Source organism: Heteronotia binoei, unplaced genomic scaffold, assembly GCF_032191835.1.
Source record: "Heteronotia binoei isolate CCM8104 ecotype False Entrance Well unplaced genomic scaffold, APGP_CSIRO_Hbin_v1 ptg000314l, whole genome shotgun sequence".
NCBI lineage: Eukaryota > Metazoa > Chordata > Lepidosauria > Squamata > Gekkonidae > Heteronotia > Heteronotia binoei.
In genome coordinates, this window is record NW_026800014.1 from 122,597 (window position 1) to 137,065 (window position 14,469).

At 43.1% G+C, this 14,469-nt stretch overlaps 1 protein-coding gene across 1 annotated transcript in view; it reads left to right on the top strand.

Moving 5' to 3' along the window:
* Window positions 1–677: 677 nt before the first annotated feature.
* Window positions 678–14,469, top strand: part of LOC132590572 (alpha-(1,6)-fucosyltransferase) — a 407,107-nt gene continuing 393,315 nt past the window's right edge. The window contains exon 1 of the mRNA XM_060263510.1: window positions 678–683. The gene's annotated coding sequence lies outside the window, so the exon portion shown is untranslated. The remainder of the gene's footprint in view (window positions 684–14,469) is intronic.

Here is a 14,469-nt window from a genome sequence, read left to right on the forward strand (position 1 = left end):
TAGCCTGCCCTCCCCTATCCTGCCCCTAATACACACACAATACAATATATACACACAATACAAACTAACCCATAAAACCGACAGCAAAATCAGAAAATCAAAACTAATAACCAAGATAGAAGGAAACAGAAAATTTTCTCCATTTTTCTCTGGAGGCTTCTGAGAACACCCCCAGGATTCAGGAACAAACTAATATTGCATTTTCTTTTATTCTCTGCTGAGGAGTCAGGAAAGGGAAAGGAGCTGGCAACTTGGAGAGGTGAAGGCTAAGATCTGATGGTTACAGTCAATATAACTCCTAAGTTCATGCTTGCCAAGAGTTTCTTATCTGATGTTAAAACCCATCATTATCACAGAATAGAGGAGTGATCCACAAATCCCTAACACTGCAAAAGGTACTGTACTCCAGCAAGCAATGCTTCAAAGTGTCTATATTTCCAGCAGCACAGTCACAAAGTCTATCAGAGAATGAGGTCCTTTGCATTTGATGTTGCACTACTTGAGAAGGTTTAGAGTTTAAAGATCTGATGGAAATATCTACATATTAACAATAATAAGTTTGTGCTTAAATTACAAAAGGTTGACTGGCAATAAGCTAATATTGGAGAAAGAGAAGATTAAACAGAACAATCAGGACAAAATGCGACTTTCCAATGGACAAAATCTCTTACATGAACTTTTGAGTACTTTGAAAGATAAGACGTCACACCAAGCGTTTTAAAAGGCTGACAAAACAATGGGCAATTGTGCACTTCAGTTCTGTTTCACCAAGGAACATGTACAAAGGATAGTAATCTTTACTGAAGTATGTTGACAAATTCATCTTATACATGTCAAAGGTTCACTGTGTAATTATCTGATATGAAAACACAGGAAGCAAGGAAATTACTGTAGCCCTTTGCTGAGATTGAAAATCTTTCATTAGTCTGAATTGATTGTTACAGGATCTCACCGAGCACAAAATATGAAAGTTGGTGGCATGAAGAAAAAGCCATGAAGACATACCACCACACTGGGAACTAGTCAGACCTGGTCAAACAAAGCAGCAGATTGAGGTGGAAGAATGGACTAAAGCAAATGGGAAAACTTATATTTTAACGCTTCTCCTCAAAAAAGAAAATCACACCAGAGAGAAAGGTTCTAACCTTTCTAACCTAGCCCCTTCCATGATGGCATAGTTTTTCACTTAATAGTGAATGCAGAGGAACTTGGAAAAATGTGACCCTGCACTTGTGGTCTGATGAGGTATAGTTAATTTACTGCTTCAGCACAGTCCCCCTAGCACTGTCTGATTCATCCACACATGTTGACCAGGCCTCAGTCAACTCAGTGGAAGGTAAGTAGTTTATGGAAATATGAAATGTTACACATATAAGGCAATGCATATGGAAGGCAGGGGTGTGTGGAGGGAAAAGATGGCAAGCTGCTTGAAGGGCCCACAAGGCCGACAGTCCCCAGTGTCAATGGACACACAACTTATTCCTGCCCAGCCTTTGAACTTCAGGGCAGCAGATTACAGAATCAAATAGGAAGCCTATTGCCTAGCTAGTGAATTGGCATTCATGGTTATTAACAAATTAATTAGGGGGGATATTTTTTGTATTTGTGTTTTTGTGTGTGCATACATGCCTGGAAGTCATGGTGACTTCTAGTGACCTCTACTGGAGTATGGAGGATATTCAGAGAAGTGGCTTGATACAGCCTGTCTCTGCCTCCGGACTTCTGGTATTCCTTGGAGGTCTTCCATTCAATTACTTGCCAGGTTTGGCTCTGCTTTGCTTCGAGATCTGATGAGATTGGGCTTGTCCAGGCTATCCTGGTGAGGACATTAATGAATTAAACACTATTAAACAATGGCTTTAGAACATAAGAACATAAGAGAAGCCATGTTGGATCAGGCCAACGGCCCATCCAGTCCAACACTCTGCATCACACAGTGGCCAATAATTTATATATATATATACATATATGTACACACTGTGGCTAATAGCCACTGATGGACCTCTGCTCCATATTTTTATCTAACCCCCTCTTGAGGCTGGCTATGCCTGTAGCTGCCACCACCTCCTGTGCCAGTGAATTCCACATGTTAATCACCCTTTGGGTGAAGAAGTACTTCCTTTTATCCGTTCTAACCCAACTGCTCAGCAATTTCACTGAATGCCCATGAGTTCTTGTATTGTGAGAAAGGGAGAAATGTACTTCTTTCTATACCTTCTCCATCCCATGCATGATCTTGTAAACCTCTATCATGTCACCCCGCAGACGACGTTTCTCCAAGCTAAAGAGCCCCAAGTGTTTTAACCTTTCCTCATAGGGAAAGTGTTCCAAGCCTGTAATCATTCTAGTTGCCCTTTTCTGCACTTTTTCCAATGCTATAATATCCTTTTTGAGGTGCGGTGACCAGAATTGCACACAGTATTCCAAATGAGACTGCACCATCGATTTATACAGGAGCATTATGATACTGGCTGATTTGTTTTCAATTCCCTTCCTAATAATACCCAGCATGGCGTTGGCCTTTTTTATTGCAATCGCACACTGTCTTGACATTTTCAGTGAGTTATCTGCCATGACCCCAAGATCTCTCTCTTGGTCAGTCTCTGCCAGTTCACACCCCATCAACTTGTATTTGTAGCTGGGATTCTTGGCCCCAATGTGCATTACTTTGCACTTGGCCACATTGAACCGCATCTGCCACGTTGACGCCCACTCACCCAGCCTCAACAGATCCCTTTGGAGTTCCTCACAATCCTCTCTGGTTCTTACCACCCTGAACAATTTAGTGTCATCCGCAAACTTGGCCACTTCACTGCTTACTCTCAACTCCAAATAATTTATGAACAAGTTAAAGAGCATGGGACCCAGTACTGAGCCCTGCGGCACCCCACTACTTACCGTCCTCCACTGCGAAGACTGCCCATTTGTACTCACTCTCTGCTTCCTATTAATTAGCCAGTTTTTGATCCACAAGAAGACCTGTCCTTTTATTCCATGACTCTCGAGCTTACTAAGGAGCCTTTGATGAGGAACTTTATCAAAAGCTTTCTGGAAGTCAAGGTAAACAATATCTATCGGGTCTCCTTTGTCCACATGTTTGTTCACCCCCTCAAAGAAATGTAACAGGTTAGTGAGGCAAGATCTTCCCTTACAGAACCCATGCTGAGTCTTCCTCAATAACTCGTGTTCATCAATGTGCCTTCGCATTCTGTCCTTGATAATGGTTTCTACCAACTTTCCCGGTATTGAAGTCAAACTGACTGGTCTGTAGTTTACGGATCTCCTCTGGAACCCTTTTTAAAGATGGGGGTGACATTTGCTACCTTCCAGTCCTCAGGAACGGAGGCAGATTTCAATGAAAGATTTCATATTTTTGTCAGAAGATCCACGAGTTCAACTTTGAGTTCTTTCAGAACTCTTGGATGTATGCCATCCGGACCTGGTGACTTATTGGTTTTTAATTCGTCCATCAGTTGCAGGACCTCCTCTCTTGTCACCTCAATCTGGTTCAGATCTTTCATACTTTCATAGGGCTTTAATACTAATAGCACTTTCCCATTGCATAAAATGGGACTTACTTCTGATTATACCCATTCAGAATTGCTCCATATAGAATAGTTTTATTATGCTTGTATGCTGAATTTTCTGCTAGTAGAATTTGAGGCTGGGAGAGGGGGATCTAGAACAGAAGGGCTATCAGCCAGATACCCCTGGGAAGCCCACAAACAGAATATGAAGGCAGAAGCCCTTCTGCATCTTATGTCACAAGCATCTGCATTAAAGGTATATTGTCTTTTGATATGACAATTCTGTTTACCATGGTTGATAGCTATTGTCAGACCTAACCTCTATACATGAAAACCTTTTTTAAAAGTCATCTAAGTCAATCCCCATCATTGCATCCTGTGGTAGTAAATGCTATGAGTTAAAATTATGTGTTGTACTTCCGTATATCACTTCCAAAACCTACTATAATCAATTTAATTGGGTTACTCCTAGTTATAGCATTATGACAAAGGAAGAAAAATAATCTCTCTCTCCATATGCTCCATATCATTCATAATGCCATATTTTTGTTCTAAAGTCTTTCATTTCCCATTCAGCATGTAGGAAGTTGCAATGATGGAAGGTCAGTTTAAAGAACATAATCCATGTCCTATAGATCTGTGGATAAGAGAGCCGTATGATAGCTAGTGATACACTGTTGAATCATCCCTGGAGAAGCTCATGAAGTTTAAGAAACAGCAGTACAGAGTCCTATTTAGTCAAGCCCTTAGAACACTTTGGAAAAACAACTTCAGTCACATAGGCTGGGTCCAAACGGCCAATATGATGCAACACAGGGACGGCCCCCAGATGGATTAAAAAAGAATGTTCGGATGCACACATCTGGCAACCGTCCCACTCCCGTACTCACCCCATCCTGCGGCGTCATTGAAGTGGCTTAAAAAGCTATCACTTCCTAAGTGGTAGCAAATCTCCACAGTGCTTCCCTGCTGTCTTTCCCGGCCATTCCTGGGAAGTGCTACTTAAGCACTTGAGCGGTCTGACCACTCCTCCAGGGTGTGCACAGCCCGTCCTTGTCTGACCACCCTGGGGGCACTTTCTCCTCTGCCAGATTTCTTCCAGGACTGGAGGCTGCTGCCCCAAACCACTGGTCTGTACCCAGCCATAGCCATTGCTTGTAGAAATATCAAGCTGAAAACAGCAGGGATATATTAGAACCTTCTTCTCCCCCCCACTCTAACCATAGTTGTAATGGTGATGATCAGAAGATGGAAAAAGAAATCAGGGATTCTGCCAAAAGAACATTGTGCTAATGGGTGACTTTGTTTATTCTCTTCCCAAGTTAGATCTTTAAGTAGATCCTGGATATCCCTCAGTATTAAATCAAGGGGTACCTTCTCTATTGTTAGCTCCATAAACAACAACAATTGATCATATCTAGAAATTTGCTTTCTTGGCCATTACCTGAATATACCTATTGAAAGCCAGCATGAGCTGCCATCTGCACATGATGGATGGTCAATGGGCTGACCTTCTCTTATCCCAGACACCTAGCATACACCTTTACATTTCCTGAGGCCTGGAGAGAAGGCAGGGTAGAGCATGTCAGGAGGTAGAGAAGATTAGAAAGCAATGAGTAGAAGACCTGTTGTCTACTCAGACTGGCAGCAACTACTACCTGCTCTTTAACTAGAAGTGCCAGGGATTGAACCTGGGATTTTGTGCATGCCAAGGAGATGCTCTTCCACTGTGGCACACCCGTTCCCCTGAAAATGCATGAAAGCTCATATTGAAATAAATGTTAGTCTTTAAGGTGACACTGGACTTTCATATCATTCAGCAGTTAACACAAATCTGACTTGTAGAAATTAGCAAGGGAAATGTTCCATGGCATGGGATTAAAATTTTCTACTTGGTGACTTACAGCTCAAATTTCTGGTAAAGGTAGCTACAGGAACCAGTTGAAAAGTTGACAGTCCTATAAAGGCTTTACATCTGCCTTCTCTCTTCTCACATTATGGGATTTAAAGGTCTGATGGAAGATAAGAGGTAACACAAGCAGGGCTTTTTTTGTAGTGGGAACTCCTTTGCATATTAGGCTACACCCCCTGATGTAGCCAATCCTCCAAGAGCTTACAGGGCTCTTCTTACAGGACCTACTGTAACCTCTTAAAGGGGGTGTACATCAGGGGGGTGTAGCCTAATATGCAAAGGAGTTCCTGCTACAAAAAAAGCCCTGGTGCTGATAATATGTCTTGGGGGCCATAAGAAAAAGGGACCTTCATAAGAAGATTGTGTTTAGATCTGGACTTTTTATCATATATGGACAGTAGTTGCGTTGTGCGCAGTAAATGGTTTTCTCACTGTATCAATTTCTTTGTAATATACACACTGTTTTGAATGAAACTATTTTTTGGATTTGCTAGTAGACACTTATCTAATAGATTATTTTTAGCACGCCATACATGGAGAGGTGGTGTTTTTTTCCTGATTAAAGACATAAGATCAGGGTCTTTCAAAGAGTTATCCACTTGAAAAGATTTTACCATCTCTTGGGCCTTTAGAAGGAACCTGTCAAATTCAGCAAGTGCTGCTCTCCATAGCATGGATATTGGTGGGATCACCATAGAGCAACCACCATTCAAAGGACAGGATCTGGTTAAAAAGTTAGGACTGGTAGCTGGCCCTTGTCAGCCTTTTTGAAGCTGTACCTTTAACCTAAAGTATGGCGATATGGAGAAGAGATTCCCACTGCCACTTTAATAGCTGCATATCAGGCTGTTGTTAAAGGCACAGAGGCGGTTTCCTTTACACTGCAGTCCTATTGACAGAATCATCTGTATTGCACACAGTCTGTATATTGTCTTGGGGGAGTTGCTGCCAGAGGCACCTGAGCTACTAATTATAGCAGATTTGTGAGGCCTTGGATAACCCTTATCAGAGTGCCTCTCTCCTATCTTCACCCTGATCTGTTCCTTGCTGATTTCTCTAGCCTTTTACTTGGCAGTTTATTCTGTTCCTGCAACGCATCAACATCCCACATAACAGAACTTGAACAAATGTTTCCAAGCCAACCTGCTAGTAATTCTACTAATTGACCTGACACTTTGGACTTCCTAAGAGAGCTTTAATGTTCTGCTTTTAAATAATTAACCCCCACATGTAATAAAAATGTAAAATATTAATCATAACACTTGTGAGTTTTATTATGGAGATTATTGACTTGTGCTAGTGCCGGCCTAACTGCTTTTCAGGGAGAGTAAGGATTGCTCTGTATCATGTGGACAGAAGTCTTCCCAGATTCTTGGGACAGGCCTGAATGTGCAATATGTACTGAAGGACTTGTGCCATGCTGTATCAGAAGTCCAGAGGTGCCTGCAGGCTTCAAAAGGCTGGGGGCCCCTGATTTAGAGTAAAGGCTCCCATTTTTACTGCAGAGCCACCCCCACTGTTTTATCATTCTACCAAGTATAATTAAGCCATCCTGTTCTCTGAGTTAATCCAAGAAGCCTAAGCAAGAACCTTTGGTGGCAGCAAGAATAAGGAAATGTTAAGGAAGGCAAGGAGGCAGTATAACACACATCATCTCAGAACACTACAGAAAGGTACCATTACAGGTGTTACATAATGGGGGTTTCAGAAAAGAAGCAAAACATTACAGGCTACATTAGTGGGACATCAAAATATGGTTTCTGGTCTGTTGATCAACTGCAATGCATTTGTAGGGTGCTTGGAAAGGGGGATTTGAGGCTGAGGGATGGTGGTTTGTAAATGATTCTTACCATCTGCTGGAATAGCACCAAGATGTTAATTTTATTGTTTTATTGTTTTTAGAATTGTAATTAAATTGTTAGCTATTGTTTAAATCATTTATAACTCACTGTATTGACTGATGTTGTTAGCCGCCCTGAGCCTGCCTCGGCGGGGAGGGCGGGATATAAATAAAATGATTGATTGATTGAAATCAGCTACAATTCAAAGCCAAGTTAAGCTTTGAACTCAGATATCACACCTTCAAGTCCCACTCTGCATCCTTGCATATAACTGGCTTCCTTTTATAGTAAGTAGTATGTAGGGTTTGGGACTTTACAGGTTGCCAACTGCCTGTGGGGGGCGGGGCGGGAAATCCCATCTCTTTATTAGAGGCCTCATAGGATGTTATTTACCAGGTGATTTTATTTATCTTCATGCCAGCTTCATCTGTACATTTCTACTCATCAAACCTGTATTGACTTCATGATCTCAAAAATCAAGGGGGAAATTCAGCTGGTCTGGCATGCAGACTATGGGACATCAAATAGATTGTTGCTGGAGCCTGGTTGAATCTAGCAAATCATTGGTAGATCCTGGAAGACACTGGCTTTGGTAGCTCCTAGTACTACCAAATGTGGTAAATTACTAGCTAGTTGATAATTCACCTGACTTGAGTTGGATACAGAATAATGCACATGAACAACTCAGCCAAAAACATCCTAAAGTTTTTCCTACTATCCTCAATAAAAGTAATCAAATAGGAGATGGTACCCCGCTACAAGTTATGTATAAGGCCTTCAATATCAAATAGATAATTTAATTTGAATATCAAATAGATAACTTAATTTGAAAGGTTTTCCACCCTTAATGTTCTTTTTTGGGGGAGGTGCCTTCTGTTCTGCTTGAATTCTTGTTTTGTCTTGTAATTTATTTTATTTTCTGATTCATTATTCCTTACTTAACCATTGCAGATCATTCAAAGGCTTTATAATGTGCAACTGTTTTAATCCAATATTATGTTTATTATTATCAAAGCAGTGCTTTAGCTGTGAAGCCTCATAGTATACAATTATTTTAGGAAGAACAAGTCCCCCTTCATTAAAAGGTCTTTCCATAATTTTTCTTTAACTCTAGATAGTTTGCCTGCCTACATAAAACTTAATATTAATTTTTACCTGCTTTAGTTCTGGGTAGGAAGGGGAATAGGGCTGTAGCCAGAGGGGGGTGGCAGGGACAGTGCCCCCTATAGAATCTGTAGCATCCCCACCCAATCTTCTGCAGAATCTGTAGCAGAATCTTCTATAGAATCTGTAGCATCTGTTGGAGAAAGAATCTATCTTAACCCAGCTTTGACAGCTCTGTAATGACAGCTGGTGATCTAGCCGGCATGCTAGGTCACAGTGACCTTATCAGAAGGCTGGTTTGAGCCGGCTGAGGACAGGTGAAGGAACCTGCTGAGTCAGCATGACAATGCACTGCCAGGATTGGCTGACTGGACTATAAATGAACTGTGTCTGCAATGCACAGGTCTCTTTCTGAGAATTGAATTGCTGGCGGAGCGTTTTGTTCCTGTGATCAATATATTGGACTGCACTAGAGAGCACGTATTGTATATACTGTAAATACACTACTTTGGCACTAGTTGCAGGTGTCTGGCTGATTTCTTTCCTGGAGCTCAGTGTCGGGCTCATCACACCGCTCACTCTGCTAGCGTCCGCACCGACAATCTTCTACAGATTCTATAGGGCAAGCTTGTCCAACCTTCAGCCCAAGGGCTGTATGCGGCCCAGGATGGCTTTGAACACGGCCCCAACACAAACTCATAAACTTTCTTAAAACAGCACCTGGAACTGTGTGCTGCAGCAGCGGCAGATCCTGGGACTGAGGCTACATCTGATTGCTTTTTCCTCCTGCTTGCTTTTCCCCCTACCACCAGAGAGGGTGCCAGAGCTGACTCAGAGCATGTGTGTGTGAGTGCTCTTTCTTTCTCCTGGGCACTCTCCAGCTCTTCTTTCTTTCTGCTGTGGCCCCCTGGATCTCCCACCCAGGACAAAGAGCCCTTGGCTTTGCTCTGGAGGTATCAGGGGTGGCTGTGGGCCCCTCTCTGGGAAAGCTGGGAAGTAGCAAAGCCAGCCTCCTAAGCTCCTGGGCGGGCTTGTGGGGTGGGAGTTTTCCCTGTCAGGGGGCTGCTGGCCCCTCTCTGTGAAGGTTGGAGGTGGGGTGTGTACAGCGGAGCTGGGCTTGCTGTCCCCAAAATGGAGATGCTCCACTGCCTTGGGTGTATTCCGTTGCATTCCCCATCCATCTCTTCACTGTGGTGCTTGCTGCAGTCTGGCCTGGTTCTTGTTTGATTCTGGCAGGCACCATATTGGCACATTTTCTGATGTTATGCTTTTTTTTCTTTTATTGTTGGGGTAGGTGACTGAGATAGTCTGGTGGTCTGCTGCTAGCTGCTGCCTACCCCAGGCTAGACCTTTCCCAGTCCTACTCCTGGCTTAGTGCATTGCCTGGCCTGGTTCCTGTTTAGGCTTCCCAACCCCCCCCCCGCCCTGGCGGGGGACCCCCAAATTAGCAGCCTCATCCCCCGTTCTCAAAAAATCTGGAAGCGGGGGGGGGGAGGGAGGAGAATGCAGGCTCTCCAGGCAGGCTTCACTTTGCTGTCGGAGCTTGAGGGTGGAGGATACTATCAGGCTCGTTGCTTCACTGAGGCTGGGAGGCTTGGGAGCTTTTATTTTGAGCTATGTGCTCACTCGTGGGTTGCTAAGAACAGTCGGGAAGAGTTGGGACTTGCCTGCCTAGTGCGGCATTTGGAGCAATAAATTTCCCCTGCTCCTTTAAACAGGTTCTCTAGCTTCCTCCCCCCCACCACCTCAGTTCCTCCCTTCCCAACTCAGTTTCACTTCAGCACTTGCTCCTCCCAGACTCAGCTTTTCCTCCTCCTTCCTCGGCTTCCTTCCACGTGGTCTCCCAAACAAACTTTTCTTCTTCTCTCCCAACTGCACTGTAAGTTGTAATTTTTTTTTTCTGAGTGTAAAGGTGGGCGTGGGGGAGAGGTTTGGACCTGGACAAAACAGGGCTCCAGCAACAGGATTTCAGGGCCAGTTTTGAATTTAAAAATAAAATAAAGGGCACAGAAGAGGATTTTCTAGGGGGAAAGACTTGCACAGTGGAGGGGTGGAGAATAGAAAGAAGCAGAAAAGCAAGGAGCTAAAAAACCAAGAACAGAAGTCTTTCTGCAGCATATCCTGGAAAGATGCCAGCCTCCAGGTGGGAGCTGGGGTTCCCCTAAAATTACAGGTCATCTCCAACATACAAAGATCAGAAGTGGACAAGAGCTATTCTGTGCTAATCTCCAGGGGAACTGAAAGGATAAGGTATTTCTCTGTTTTAGAACCAGTTTGCTATGTATAGTCATGCAACATATCAGAGCCATGCATAGTTACAAATGTTTAAAAACAGCCTGTTGTGAAGAATATTTTCCAGCTATGCAAATATGTCAGGGTTTGGTCCTTGATGGCCCACAAGTCTGTTTAAAAGGTGGACATGAGACATATGCAAAGAAATAGTTTTTCATCTTGGATTTGGCTGACAGAGGTGCTAAGAGATTTCTTTATGCCAGTTATGCAATTGCTTTGGGACTGTTGTTGCTGTGAATCTAGTTGTGCCTTCCTTCTTTGGCAGCCTGTAATAATTCCTAGCAGGGGTCATTTTGTAGAAAAATAGGTGATGGAGCTCATCCAGGGATTGTTATGTAGCTGCACCTACTATTCAATGGACAAGGAATGTAGGTGGGGAGGAGGAAGGGGAACCCTCAGAAAGGTTCAAAAGCTGTGCTTCTGTGAGCTCCTGCTGAATTCAAGGCCTGATTCCTAGACATTTGTGAACTGATTACAAAGCAAAATAACATCCAGTGGATGCTAGTTGTTCAAACCAGCAGCTGGCACTGTAAAGAAGAGGGGCTGGAACGCCCTATGACAGGAGTGGCGAACGGTAGCTCTCCAGATGTTTTTTTGCCTACAACTCCCATCAGCCCCAGCCAGCAAGGCCAATGACTGGGGCTGATGGGAGTTGTAGGCAAAAACACTTGGAGAGCTACTGTTGGCCACTCCTGCCTATGACTCAGGGAAGGAAATGTGTGAAACCCAGTTATACCCTCAAGTTTTCAGTTGACTTAATTTGCAAAGTAAACAAATTCAGTAGTACTTTTAGTTATATATCATAGTTAAGATGCAGGCAGTTTCTGCTAGGAGAATAAAAGTATCAAAAGGCTACCTTCCACAGAAAAGAAATATAGGAACTCCTGGCCACGGGCAGGGAATGGGGGAGTTGGGTTGCCATATCCAGATGAGAAACTTGTGGAGATTTGGGGACATAACCTGGAGAGAAAAGGCTCCTCAGCAGGGTATAATGTCATACGGTTCTCCCTCTGAAGCAGCAGTTTTCTCCAGTGTGTAGTCTAAAAATGAGCTGTAATTCCAGGGGATTTCCCAGGTCCCACCTGGAGGCTGGCATCCCTAGGTTCATACAGTTTTCTGTTGTGCATTTTACATAGTGTGAAGTGTGCAGTTCAGTGCATAGAATCATTGAACCTTAAAGCTGGAAGGGCCTCCAGTGTCACCTAGTCCAAGCCCCTGCACAATGCAGGAAATTCACGAAGAAGTTAACAGAATCAACATTGCATGCGTCTCTTTCCTACTAAAGTAAAGGGCTTCATTTTTGGCAGAACTTTTATGCTGTGCTCTAGACAAGGGGTGGCCAAACTTGTGTAATGTAAGAGCCACATAGAATAGATGTCAGATGTTTGAGAGCCACAAGATATGTCAGATGTTTGAGAGCAGGAAGGCAGGCAGGCAAATAGCTGAGGGGAGGGAGAGGTGGAAAGAAAGCAACTTTAAATGCATTCTTCAAGCCACTGGTTGACTAGGCTTGAATTTAAGAGAGAAATGCCTTCTCCAAGTCAGTTGACAGGGTGGTGTGGGCTTTGACAGCCACACAATATGTGTGAAAGAGCTACATGTGGCTCCTGAGCCACAGTTTAGCCACCCCTGCACTATACTGTTTTTGAATATTTTACCAGGTAATTCATTTGCATTGTTCTCCACTTCAGTAATTGTAGTCCTAATACATTGTTTATTAAAGGCTCTTGCTGTCTGATTGAATTGCTTTTCATTTTTTGTATTCTGTCCTGAGTCTCAGTGAGGAAGGTGGGCTATAAATGAAGCTGATAACAATACTAATGTTATATGTTGGATAGCCTCTACCTGTGTGTTGTATATATCTTCTTAAATTAGTTGTGGAGTATATGCAGAAAGTATTCTGTTGGTATTATTTCTTATTGTTAAAGCACAATCTGATGGCAGTATAATTTTCAAATTAACACTGCATTTTTGTGGTGGTGAGGTTTTTTTTTTTTGTCTGTTTTGAAGCTATGAATTATGCTTGGTATGTGTGCTGAGTGAAATGTATCTACTGGAGTTCCCTATTGCTGCTTAAGTCAAACTCTCTTCTTTTGGCCTGCTTTGTTTTCTGCTGAAATTTGACCTTCTTTAAAAACAAACCAATCCAGAGTGCTTTGGTTAGGTTATTTATTTTGGTACAAGTAAATATATGTTTTGCTATTTCATCTATAACTCTCCCCATCAGTAAGGTTCTACAGCATCCTTGATGCTTTATGCAAAATTTTTGTTATTTTTGTTATTTTTCCACAGGCAGGAGGCCTAAAAGTCTAGAGCAAGGGTGGCCAAACTGAGGCTCAGGAGCCACATGTAGCTCTTTCACGCATACTGTGTGGCTCCTGAAGCCCCCACTGCTGCCCCATTGGCCAGCTTGGAGAAGGCATTTCTCTCTCTGAATCATTTTTCCAAGCCAGCTGGCAGCTTGGAGAATACATTTAAAGTTAAAGTTGCTTTCTTTCCACCTCTCCCTCCCTCCTCCCCCATCCAGGGGTTATTTTGTAGAAAAAAAGGTGTGGGAGCTCAGTAGCATATCTCATTTGTGTGTGCCCTGGAATCTGTGTGCAGTGGGGAGAGAACTGCCCACTGCATACAGACCCTGGCTGGAGGTTCAGGCGCTGTGCTCCTGTGAGCTTCTACCAAATTCAAGCCCTGCCCCCATCTATTTGCCTATGTGCCTGTTTCAAACAGCTGATGTTCATGTCTTGTGGCTCTCAGACATTTGATGTTTATTCTATGTGATTCTTAGCATTAAGCAATTTTGACCTAGAGGTAATGTAAAATGGGGAAAAGGTGGGGGTGGGAAGTTATATACGACAGTATGTTTGAAGTTTGGGGGTGGGAAGAAGTTTCTTCAGAGGAAAAGGCAGGTTTGGGAGAGTGCCCAGAAAGTGATGTCAAAGGAAGAAGTGGGGTTTTAGTGGAGTGTGCTGGAAGTGACATCATCGAATGAGTGGAAGTGACATCACAGAAAAATGACATCACAGAAGTCTCCTGGCTCCACCCCCAAAGTCTCCTGGCTCCACTCCCAAAGTCCCCAGATATTTGTTGAGTTGGACTTGGCAACCCTATTCCTGTTTCGGCTCTGGGCCATCTGCAGCAGGACTTGGAATCCGAAAGGACATTAAGGCTCTGTGTTTCTGGGAGGGATGGGATGATTTTTTTTACTGATCCCCCTCCCCCTTCTGCTTATATGTGGTGGTGGATATCACAAAAATTATGCATGGAGCTTTTTAAGCTCATTATCAGCTATTATTAGTGTTTGTGTATTTTATGTGCGGCCCAAGACAATTCTTCTTCCAATGTGGCCCAGGGAAGCCAAAAGGTTGGACACCCCTGCTATAGGGGATACCGTCCCTGTGCCCCCCTGCCTGCTACAGCCCTGAAGTGGAATCTAAGAAACAGAAAAAGAAATGTTGGAAATTCTGGCTATTTAATTCTATCACTGTTTCTTGCTAGTGGGGGAAGACTTCTTTGTTTTGCCTGGCACTACCTCACTGATCTTCCTTTGTTTTGTCCGGCACTTCCTCCTGTTCTTGTATTTATGGGTTTGTGTTTTTTTAAATTCAATTTTATATATGTATACATGTGTTTAATCTTGTTTTAATGTTTTCATTCTTTGCTGTCTTGGGGATCTTGGCTTAAAAATATATTAAAAAAAGAAGTAAAACATTTTTTAATTGTGGAAGTTCTAGCCTTTCCCAGATTGCCATTATGGCATATCTGTTCTCTTCTAGGAAAGGAACTTCCTGGAATT